At 36.1% G+C, this 11,231-nt stretch overlaps 1 protein-coding gene across 16 annotated transcripts in view; it reads left to right on the top strand.

Annotated features, from left to right (window-relative positions):
* Positions 1 to 238: 238 nt before the first annotated feature.
* adgrl2a (adhesion G protein-coupled receptor L2a) overlaps positions 239 to 11,231 on the top strand; it is a 99,702-nt gene continuing 88,709 nt past the window's right edge. For all 16 annotated transcript variants that reach the window (XM_029254886.1, XM_029254878.1, XM_029254883.1 and 13 more), the window contains exon 1: positions 239 to 649. The gene's annotated coding sequence lies outside the window, so the exon portion shown is untranslated. The remainder of the gene's footprint in view (positions 650 to 11,231) is intronic.

Raw genomic sequence — 11,231 nt, 5'->3', positions numbered from 1 at the left:
TGGGACCCTGCTCCTTCGTTTCTAGCCATTCTCACAATGCTGTGAGTTGGATCTTCGCTGAACGTAGGCAGCTCGAAACTTAGCGGTCGCTCGGAAGGCCAAATCGTCATTCAGTGCGATCTAGAGTGGATTGACAACGTTGGAGAGCGGTTCCATTTTCCCCCCACCCTGCCATTGCACATCAGAGAATTTATTCTAAGCTTTCTGTTTTTTTTTTTTTTATTTGTTTTTGCTCCTCTTTTTTTTCTTTTCGTTTTTTGTCCATTTTTCCCGTTTACTGCAGTTGTTGAGCAGGGGAACTGATTATTAAGACTGCCGATGATGTGATGTCTCCAGACTGAGCAGCACCTTGCCATGGAAGCAACTGTACGGTGTGTGAGAACGTGTGGACTGAGAAGAAGAGCTGCTGTCTGAGAAAGGCTGTCTGTCCCAGATAAGTGGAGCATGCATGAGACCTGCGGAGCTCCTCTCTCCATGCCGCCGCCGCCGCCGCCGCTGCTGCTGCCGCCGTTGCCTCCTGTGAGCTGAGCCGCAGAGGAGCCCCAATCACAGCCTCCGCACTTAACGCTCCTTCTCTCCCGCTGCCTCGCTGATTTTGGCACTGCCGTCAAAACGTCCAACCTGCTTTCTGCTTCCTCGGGGAAAAAAGGTAAGAATTTCAGATGATCGTTTCTCTGCTTCATTCATCTTTCCTAATCCTTACGAAACTTTGAAAAAAAAAAAGAATACCTCTGCGCTCAAGTCCCCAAAACTTCGTAGTAAGAAGTAACTTGATGATAAAACTGCCTCCCCCCCATCCTCACATTGGATTGGGAACAGAGGAACTCATTAATCGTATTTGAACGTTTATTCTAGTAGGCGCAAGTGCGAAAGAAACTACGAAAGCAAAACTTTCTGAGCATGAAAGGAAACCCGTGTTTTTTAGCTAAATTCTACGTTTTTGAAGAAAAGAATACGTCTTTTGGAATGCTTTAAGATGGTCCAAAGAGGGCCATGGTTAAATGAAAATGTTAATCGAAACACAACCAGATGTGATTGAATTGATTTCGTAGGTTGGCGTCCCTTGAGCTGCAATGAATGAATGGAAACTATTGGAATTGGGGGAGGAGTGGGCTGCAGGACACTTTCATCCGAACCAGGCCAAGGAGAGCACAATTTAATTTGAAATCATACGTCGAAACTTGTAGCTGCATGGATTCCAGAAATTAATTGCGCTCCTTATAATATTTTGATTAAGTTGCCAGATTACTAGGGTATGTGTGTAGCAAACTTCTAATTTTAACCTCTACCGATTTTTTTTTGCTCCTGTCTGCCTAAATGATTTTTTTCTTTTTTTTTTTAAAAAAAAAACCTCAATATTCGCCAAAGAATATGGTCTCTTTAATAATAATAATAATAATAATAATAATAATAATAATAAATTAAATCCTTGATCATTTTACATTTAGGCGCAATTCATAAAATATATCATGATTAAACTTTATACTTGTGTATTTAAAGTTAAATAAACCATCAAACCGTTATATACTTAAATGAGGGTAAGCCTTGCTCTCTGATAAACTCTTTCACCCATTGCCAATAAATTAGATCATTTACTACACATATATTATTTACAGATATCTGAGCCATTATGTCAAGCATGTGTTAATGAATGAGGAAAAGGCAGTGAAGCACAGGGAGACCATTCTGTTGACTGGGTGAGCTTGGCGTCCTGACGGCTGATTGAAAACATGTTCTCCATGCAGTTGGGCAGGACAGGCGCTCCAAATGGATCAGTCTTTTGAAAAAATGTTGCCCCAGTATGTGCAGCCTGGAGTGACACTTTGTGTTCACTGCAGTCACACTTTGAGCCCTTGGTAACAATGCGCTGCTGGGGAAAAGAAGCAGTTCAGTCATGGATTTATAATGAGCATGTTAGCATCTGTGCCTTTGTAAAATCACAAAAAAATGCCTTTTAGGAGGAAAAAAATGTGAAACTATTTTAAGTTTAAATTGTAAATTTCTTGGTGAAACCCAGACATGAAGAATAAGGCTGTTTACTGAAAAGATGGTACCAGTGGTAAACTTTCTAAATGAGTACCACTCTATTTTTTTTTAACATAACTCAATATAAAACAATTTAAAAGTGCATCAAGCTTCATATGTATGCCCACAATAAAATTTCTGCAAATGGTAAAGGTATTTACATTCCTTAAAGAACAATTGGTTTCTACAAAAAAAAAAGAAAGAGATGGAAAGTTACATTTATTTAAAATGTGCCAGACAGCACCGGTATTTTTAAATATGTCTGGTTTTCAGTGAAAGGAGGAATTCAGCAGAACAAATATGCTGTTGTTTGATTTTCATGACCACACTGTGATATATTCCTTTTGTTCTGCCTGTCTTAAAAAGAAATGCCATTTCACATCATTCTGCACAAATTGTTTGAATTAATGCAACTGTGAATGCTTACTGTTGAAGGCTTCAATTAGCATATCAAAGTAGTCACAGCTTTGGCTCAATGGATGGAACTTCAGTCCTGTCCCCAATTGTTGTGGCTCAGGCAGAAAGAGCATGGAGAATATGAAGATATGAAGTGGGGAGTTGAACTTGTATCTTATAAAAGTCCTATAACACTTGTATAAAATAGATTTTACTGTTTGTGAGTGTAAACAATGAGAACATGCCCCTCTTTTTACTTTCCTAAAGAAATTTTAAGCATTCCGCTTCACAAAGAGAGCAAGTCTCTTTCATTGTCTTTGTCTAAGTTATTTTAGTTTTTCTTACTATATCAATATTATAATTAACTGAAAAGGAGTTTTTCTAATTTTTCAAAATGCATTGTATTATTGCACTCGCACTGTGTTTATATTAAGATGTTAACGTTTTAGTGTTGTAGCAAAATGTTAAAGCTATAACGCAACTGCGATTCATATCTAAGTGTGAATGAATTGATATTTACCACTGCATATAATCACCCTCCATATTTTTGACGGCAGTGGCATGACACATCAAATATTTTCAACAGTTTTGCAGTCGACTGTTAGTTTTTTTTTTTTTTTTTTTCCCTGCTGAAGGCTTAAATCCTATCTTTGGGTCCATGCTATTTGTTTGTACACATTCACTTTGGCTGTTGATATTAAACAAGTACAAAATGAACCGATTACATTTAGTAAGAAAGTCTAGAGTCTTTTGTGAGGAGAGATAAACAACAGCTGCAGTTTGCACAAAATAAATAGGTTATCTGCCAGTGCGAGGTATCGCTGTGCTTGTCTTTTCATTTCCACTCAAAGATCAATAGCTCAGTGTAGCCAGGCATGGATTTTTAGGAAGCCAAAAAATGCACTTGTGTATTACCTTTGGTTCCTGAATGATTCTGTTTTGGAGAAGATGATTGTTAGATGTAAATATGTGTGTATTTTTTATGTATACGTATTTTGATATCTACTCGTCTTAATATTTTCTACTTCAGTTTTATTCTAATTGAATTAGACCCAGCGTGTGACATTACATTAACCTAAAGAAAATGTGTTGCAAATTGACTTTCCCTACATTTTGTACAAGTATGAAGGTGTTTTTCATGATATTTTAAAAAGTGGGTGCTTTTCAAATTTAGAATTTCAGCATTTATTACATTTTTAGGGAATGTATTCACTGAGGTTCCATGAACAGGTGTTGACAGAGCAAATATTATTTGCATTTTTTATTATGCTGTGGAGGATATTGGTTTTAAAGGGTGCTCTATATTAATGGCATTTGTAAGAAAATGCATCTTGGTCTGGCCTGAAGAGTAATCTGCTTTTAAGTGTGTTTTTTAAAGCATGTGTACCCAAAACTTGTAGAATGCTAAAATGGCAATAATGACATGGGTGGAATGTGCACTGAATTAGGATACAATCGCATTACAACTTTTGTGGGGTGCATTTGCCTGACATTCTCCATTACTGATGGTTGGTTTGTCAGCTGTCTCTGTCAAAGAACAGGAAACTGAAAGGCAAAAAAATGGTTTAACAGGTTAAGAGAACTCAAGGTTACGTCAGCCATAAATCTTCCCGCTGTGTTCAATCCGATGTAAATTAGTCGTTTTATTCTTTTTTTTTTTTTTTGTTTTTTAGTTCTATTCCCCTAAGTCTCACACTGCAGATAACTGCCCGCTATGAAGGAACACAAACAACCTTATTAAAAGTGTATTATGAAGTTAAAGCAATACATCCACACAGCAGAGGTCTTCGGTAGGCCAAAATGTTGCTTTTATGACTGCAGTTTTACAACTGGCAATCAGTAAAATGCTGGGGGCTGTGTGTTTCCTCTGAGCCATTTTGTAAAACATTTGTTTCCACTTGCCAAAAGCTTCTGTAGTGGTAAGGGAAATCTCCCTTCTCAAATGGCTAATGAAACTTTCTGTTCACTTGACAATTGCCTGTTAGCACATTAAAGGTCAGAGCTAAACAATTTTTATGAAGGGCCAGTCAGGATTGCTGCGGCCCATACACCTACAAACTGCGCACTAGTTTGTTCCTGTGTTCTTTCGCTTAATTGTACGATGACCATTTTTAAAAATTTGGTTAATTTTTAGATTTAATTTATTAGAAAATTCTAGAAGAAAATGGTAAGGCTTTTTATTTCTTATACGTCCTGTAGATGCTATGTGTGAATCAAGTGTCAGTGCATATTTCTTGGTTCTTGAAAAAAAGGGGGTGGGGGACTTGCATAGTTTAATTATTGGTAGAAAAATTACAGTCTTTGAAAACAAAAATCTGCAGCAAACAAATAAATCCACTACTGTACATGCTTTAACATTACAGGTTAATGCATAGAGGTATGCCACTTCTCCTCCACAAAATGTATTTAAATCCGCATGGTGGCAATATAACTGCCTAACATAATGGGAAGATAAATTTTATAAAGTCATTAAGTTTTGACTTCTCAATTTTTAAAATTTCAGTTTCAAATAATTATTACTATCAGTGCATAAAAATGTCCCTGAATTAGTGGCTGGAAAAGTGAATGCCTAGGAATTTCAGGTAACATTTACACACGTTATAACTGGCCATTAGTATAGTAAATTCTTCGCTTACCGTAAGAGTCTGTACGTAATAACAAGTAGGTTTCATACTTAAATGTGAATAGACTTGTGACTGTATACATTTTTGGGTGGTATTACTCACGTTAACCAAAGAAAAAGTATTTGAATAATTTTTCTTTATAAAGTAACTCAAACACATTTTGTTGTCTTGCATGAAAATATAAGATTTAGTGAAGTTTTTTTTTTTTTTAAAATGACATTAAAAGGCACCTCCCACACACAGATTAACGTAACTCTGTGTTATTTAAATTGTGAACATAATGTGTTATTAGTACACAGTTGCATCAGTATTTAGCTATATTTTCCTATCATGGAACCAAGCCTTGGAGGCAAGTCTTAAAATAAACAGTAGTTATTGCACACCAGACATGGGTGCTGAAGAAAAGGTCTGCCTGACTGTGATGATCTACAGTCGTCTGCCAGGGGACGCTTCAGATCTCCTTGTGGATTAAGGGACAGTGCTTCACATTCTTGCCTAAAAGCTTGATTTTAAACAAGGCGAGTTGAATGTTTAGCTATAGAGAGGTATTGGCAGGCAGACATTTGTCTTTTAAGACAGAGTAATACCTTTGCCAAGTCAGTTGCAAGAAGCATGTAGGAAATATGTAATAGAAAATAATTTAAATTGATAATACATTTGAACATAGATTTTGAGTCTATTTTTAAATTTTGGAAATTCTATATTTTTTTTAACTTAAATGTGAAGTTTTTTTTCTAACTGTAAATTGAACTTAACAGTTAACAAACGTTAAATATGTAAATGATGCAATCTTTTGTTGTAGGGCGTAATGTTACACATGCGGTCTTTATGCTTTATTTTTTCAGTGAGACATAATAGCTTCCTTTTATTTATTTTAGTAATTTTTAATCTTTTAATCATACGTGTGTCATTATGTTTGTATTTTCTATATATGTATGTGTATATATACACATTATACTATATTTTTATATATAGTACATTTTAACTTCCAGGATGATGTATCATTGTGCTTGTCTTTTCCTTTCACAGATCAATAGCTCAGTCACAACCTTCGGAGGCGTAGGAAATCTTATAACGTTTTTATGTTTGTAAAGGATTTTTTTCTTCTGGAAGAAAAGACAAAAATTACGAGGAGACACTTTAGCAGAACTACAGGAGAACAGGGATCTTCTCAGCAGAAGTTATCTGAACATGACGCAAAGACCACTTTCTAATTAAATTTGTACTCTGAACTGGGACAATGAGTTCATTTAAACGATTACGTGAATTTTAACAGAAATTATTATAAACATTATGTAACAATGTATCTAATTATATAAAGAAAAATGAGCTCTGAATGAAATTAAACCTTCACACAGTATTTACCAGTTCCTAGTAGCCTTACTATGCAGATTTCTGTTGATGAGCGTACTTTTATTTTGTATAGAAAAGTAGAGGTAATCCAACATGTTCAAAAATAATAATAATAAGACAAGTTAATAATTAAATGTAATGCATTATTATGAATTTGTTTAATTGGCAGGAGAATAAGAACGGGTCTTTAAAACACCTTAGAGCCGTAGGTACTTTGTTCATTTTACAGAGACAATGAATTACATATTACTGAGTTTACGTATACAGAATTTAAAAATAGTAGATGATACTGCTTAAATTGTTTTAGTTTTGCTTTTGTGTTATTTACCTTATAGCAAATCTGAAGAATAGTTGGCCTGGCATTTGGGCTTTTTCCATTTATGTGTATGTAATATATATACGTGTATATACGTATATATATATGAATATAAAAGGTTTGACCGTGTGATAAGGCTATCCCTTCCGTTTGCTGTGCCATACTCAAACTGCAAAGGCCAAGGGGGAGAGTTATCTGCCTGGGACAAAGACACATTGTTGAAGGCAGCCTATAAACCACTGAACTGAATGGCTACATCTGTGATTTTCATCTTGACTACTGTGAGGGGCAGCCTCCACACAGCAACTGGCTGAGCTGCACCTGCTGCTGTCTCAGCGAGAGGCTCCCGCCTGAGTATATCGTGGTATCACCCTACTAGTCCTGACAAGTCAAATGCAAGGGGCTGAGCTTCAGGTCACATCGCCGACTTGAAGGAATTTCTTGGGAACATACTTAAAAACAGAGGACAAATGTCACTGCAAATATATACGTTTAAATCGGATTCCTGCCCTTGGGGTGAAATTTGTTCCATTTGAGCCTGGATGTAATGTCTCCCTCTACAGAGTGCAGCATAAATCATGGGCTGACAAGGGGACAGAGGACCTGGTAAAATACCCCTCCCCACAAACCCCTGCCGCCACCACCCCATTTGGTCGTGTCATTGGTTTTCCAAATCTGTTAAGGTTGTATACGAACACATACTCCATGGGATTAAGGCCTGGAAGTCTTCCGTTTTTATATATAATGTAAAATCTTATGTATGTGTGTGTGTGTGTATATACAGTGCATGTGTGTGTGTGTGTGTGTGTGTATATACACATTAAACTACCTTATATATCAACTATTATGTACTACGTATGTTAAAATGGAAAACTGTTCAAGCTTAGTAATATTTTCTCAACGGTGCGATACTCACACACATAAAATCTCTACTGGAAGAAGTTGTGTTTTATAAATACTTCGTATTTACCATGTAAACATGATGGATCTTTAGGGATACTTGTTTCGGTATCTGTGCATCACAGCCTTGGTTGCGCAGCTGCTTGTAGGCTGGCATTTTTGTCCGTATGTTCATAAAACACAGTTTTTGGTCTCCTCCCTTCTCTGCCTGTTTGACGGTCAACAGCAGTGTTTCTCATTATTTGTACTTGTGCCAGGTCTGTCTGCTATGCACAAAGCACAACATATTTAGTAAGTAGACTTTATGTATTGTCCGCAGTGTTTGTCTCGTTTGTTTATATGTAAATCTTGCACATTTGTGTGCGCTTAGAACACGTCTTAAGAAAGGCATGGCAGTGGTTTTTACCGTTGAGCTTGAATAACACCACCTGAAGCCACCCTCACTTTTAGCAAAATGTGACTTTATGTATTTTGTTACCTCCATTAGTCACATTAAATCAAAACTTATAATTCAAAATTACCGTGTGGTTGCTGTGTAATTCGGACTTTAAATTTATTTTATTTAAAAAAAAAAAAAGGCAAGGATTTATTGTGCTGGTGAAGTTCAGTTGTGCGAACCAACTTCTTACTTGATCAGCCTTGACTGAGCTGCAACATAAATATTGATATAGATTTAAAATGTCACGGGAGTGAGACATCTGTAAGATTTTTCTAAAACACTTTCTTTTGCTGCAAGTGGATTTAACTGTAAGGAATCATCTGGATTTTTTTTTTTCTTCCATGACTCAGTTGCAGTACCTCAAACAATTTGATGTTAATATTCAATAAATTAAGATAATAAACTAGGTGGGGGGGAATAAAAAAAAAAAAAAAAACAGGAGGCTGATGAAAAGTTTTACAAAGGCATGTAAAACATCTGTATACCTGAAAAACTGTAACAAAGAGGTTGCACATTAGAAAGGGCGTCGGTGGTGGAAACAAAACCACTAAAAATACTGTGAAAGTAGAGGTGAAGCGGTTTCCTATGGGGGGGGACTGACCTTTCCTATGTCCTCTGGAAATGCAAAATAAGGTATTTTCCATTTTGTCTAAACTAACAGAGCAATATAGTAATATATCAATCATGTTCATGCAGAGCCGTATTGTTCATTTATGGCGTTTGTTATTTAACACCTTGACCTGATTACTACTGATCCTGGAGCAAGCTGACAGAACACAAATCCAGTGCCCATTTAATGATGAAAAAATATTGCTTCTGTTATCCATCTAGGGATATAAAACTTGGATTCCATGTAAAATGCCCACCATAATTCCCGTACATTTACCATGTCATAAAGATACAGACGCTGGTGATTTTTGGTTGGTGAAAAAAGATCAGTCTTTTTATGAGTAAGGCTTATAGTTTTTTCCCTGAACGAGACTTGTAATATCTGTCACTCTTTCAATATTTTTATTGGTAAACCTACAATATGTCACTGTGGACATTCTGAGAAGTATCTTGTAAACCTGGGAATCTTTTGACCATCTACACTGTAATGGTTTCACATGCTGGGGAAGCAAGCAACATATATGATTACTGTAGTAATACCACAGTGGCATCCAGGTGGACTGAAGGTTATTTTGGAAGCTGCCAAAATGCATCTCTAAATTGAACCCAAACAGATTTTCAATGATCGATACAGTATAAATGAGTGGCCTTCAACACTTCTCAGCCTTTGGCTTGCCGTCACTCTGTACCTGTAGGGGGAGACTGTGAAATGAGAACCCATCCAGTTCAGTAGGTGCTGCTTGCACATCTATGACTTTAAGTAGTGGAAAATTTCTCTTTCTTTTTTAAAAAGAAATTCCTGCAGCTAAAAATAGCACAAAGAAAATACCTTATTGCCAGTATATTAAAACTGGTATTTAAAGAGCATTGCACAAAGCACCTTCATTATAAGATCTATACCGAACTACAGTATTATATGGTCAAGTTACTGTATACGGTACAGAACTACTTCACTATACATGGTAAAGCAAGAATATAACACGTACCTAAAATTTTCTTAGAGTAATATCGATATTTACAGTATATTGCCATTCATGCCTGCTCATGCATATTTATTGTTCCAATATTTTTATGATAATCATATGATATATTTACAAATATAAAATAAAAATGAAATATATAAATAAAAGTAGGTCTTGATTTTATGTAACATTTTTATTTCTGTCTGTATTCTGTTCTGATGATAAAATTACCTTTACTAATACATTAGTTGTATAAGAAATGCTTCATCTGCTGTCTGAGCTTCGTGCTTTATGGAACTAAATGGTTTATTAGCGTGGGGAAACGGTTAAGTAGGTATCTTACTGAGAGGGAGTTGTCTTACATGGAGACTTCCTTGGTCCATAAGAGCTGTTGTCTAAGTGCTACCTTCTTTCTCAGCATGATGACGGGTTACCTGAATTACTTTGTATTCACACAGTGCTTTATACTCATACCATTATTTTTAATTTGTTGAATTAGATATTTGCTTTAGCAATTATACCTTTGTGGAATACCTTGAAAGGCAGATATGTGAATCTTTGTTTCATAGCATTTGGAAGGTTTACTCCGAACAAACATTTTATAGCTTTCGGAAGGAATATGTCCTGCACTTTTGCTTAGAGATTTAATTTTTTAAAGACAAAAAAAAATAGTTTTTTTTTAAAAAAAAAAAAAACAGTGCTGTTGTCTTGAACATTCCTTGATGGTTCCTCAGTCATCTTACATACCATTTAAATGCATGGACTTTGTGTTAAAGCTAATATTTCTGAAGATATCACAAAGAAGCGCACATTCTTAAAAACTCACAATACAAAAGTACCTCTCTTGTCCTCCTGTGCGTGGTAGATGATAACACTGCCACAGATTTTTCATTGCAGATATAATTCCTATTAATTATAACCTGTAACTTATTAGCAATAACTTTAAAACTGATTACTTTTTTCATGAAAAAACAAATAGTGCAAATTGGCATTCAGTTTTATTACAGACTTCACACAGGAGGGAGTTCAGCATCATAGCACCTGCTTTTGTCTTTTGAGGAATGCTGGTAGCTGTGCATATCAAAAGAGTGTGGTAGTAGCACCAGCTCCGGTCGCGTGTTGAAATGCAGAAGATCGAGTTCAATGAGCCGCTCCAAGGGCATTCGCATCACAATAGCTCTGATAACTCTGGTGGTTAACGCATGTTAATGAACATGTAACGATCCAGACGATGACACAATGGGAACCGCTCGTCTGTATCCTGAGCTCTCGGACCTTTGGGAGGTAGGGCGAGATGCTGCAGAAGTGGATCCTATTGAGGCCAGCCAATAAACTCCTGTGCGGTCTTGAATCTGTCACTGTCAGACTTCTTTCAAAGATAGTGGGATGAACTTTTTTGCACTGGCGTTGGTCTGAACCACAGATTCATACCAGTATCTATGAGTTATAAAGCCAAAGCAGCAAAATATGAATTTAAAAATAAAACAAATGCTTGCTCTGCTATTCTGTAATCTCACTCACCAATTTAACTCTTTGATCTTTATAGCTATCAGACTGTATTATGTTGAAAATTTGACAACTGTTATTTATTACTGAAAGGTAAGTCA

The sequence above is a fragment of the Scleropages formosus genome, chromosome 9 (genome assembly GCF_900964775.1).
Source record: "Scleropages formosus chromosome 9, fSclFor1.1, whole genome shotgun sequence".
NCBI lineage: Eukaryota > Metazoa > Chordata > Actinopteri > Osteoglossiformes > Osteoglossidae > Scleropages > Scleropages formosus.
This window is presented reverse-complemented; position numbering and strand designations above follow the sequence as displayed.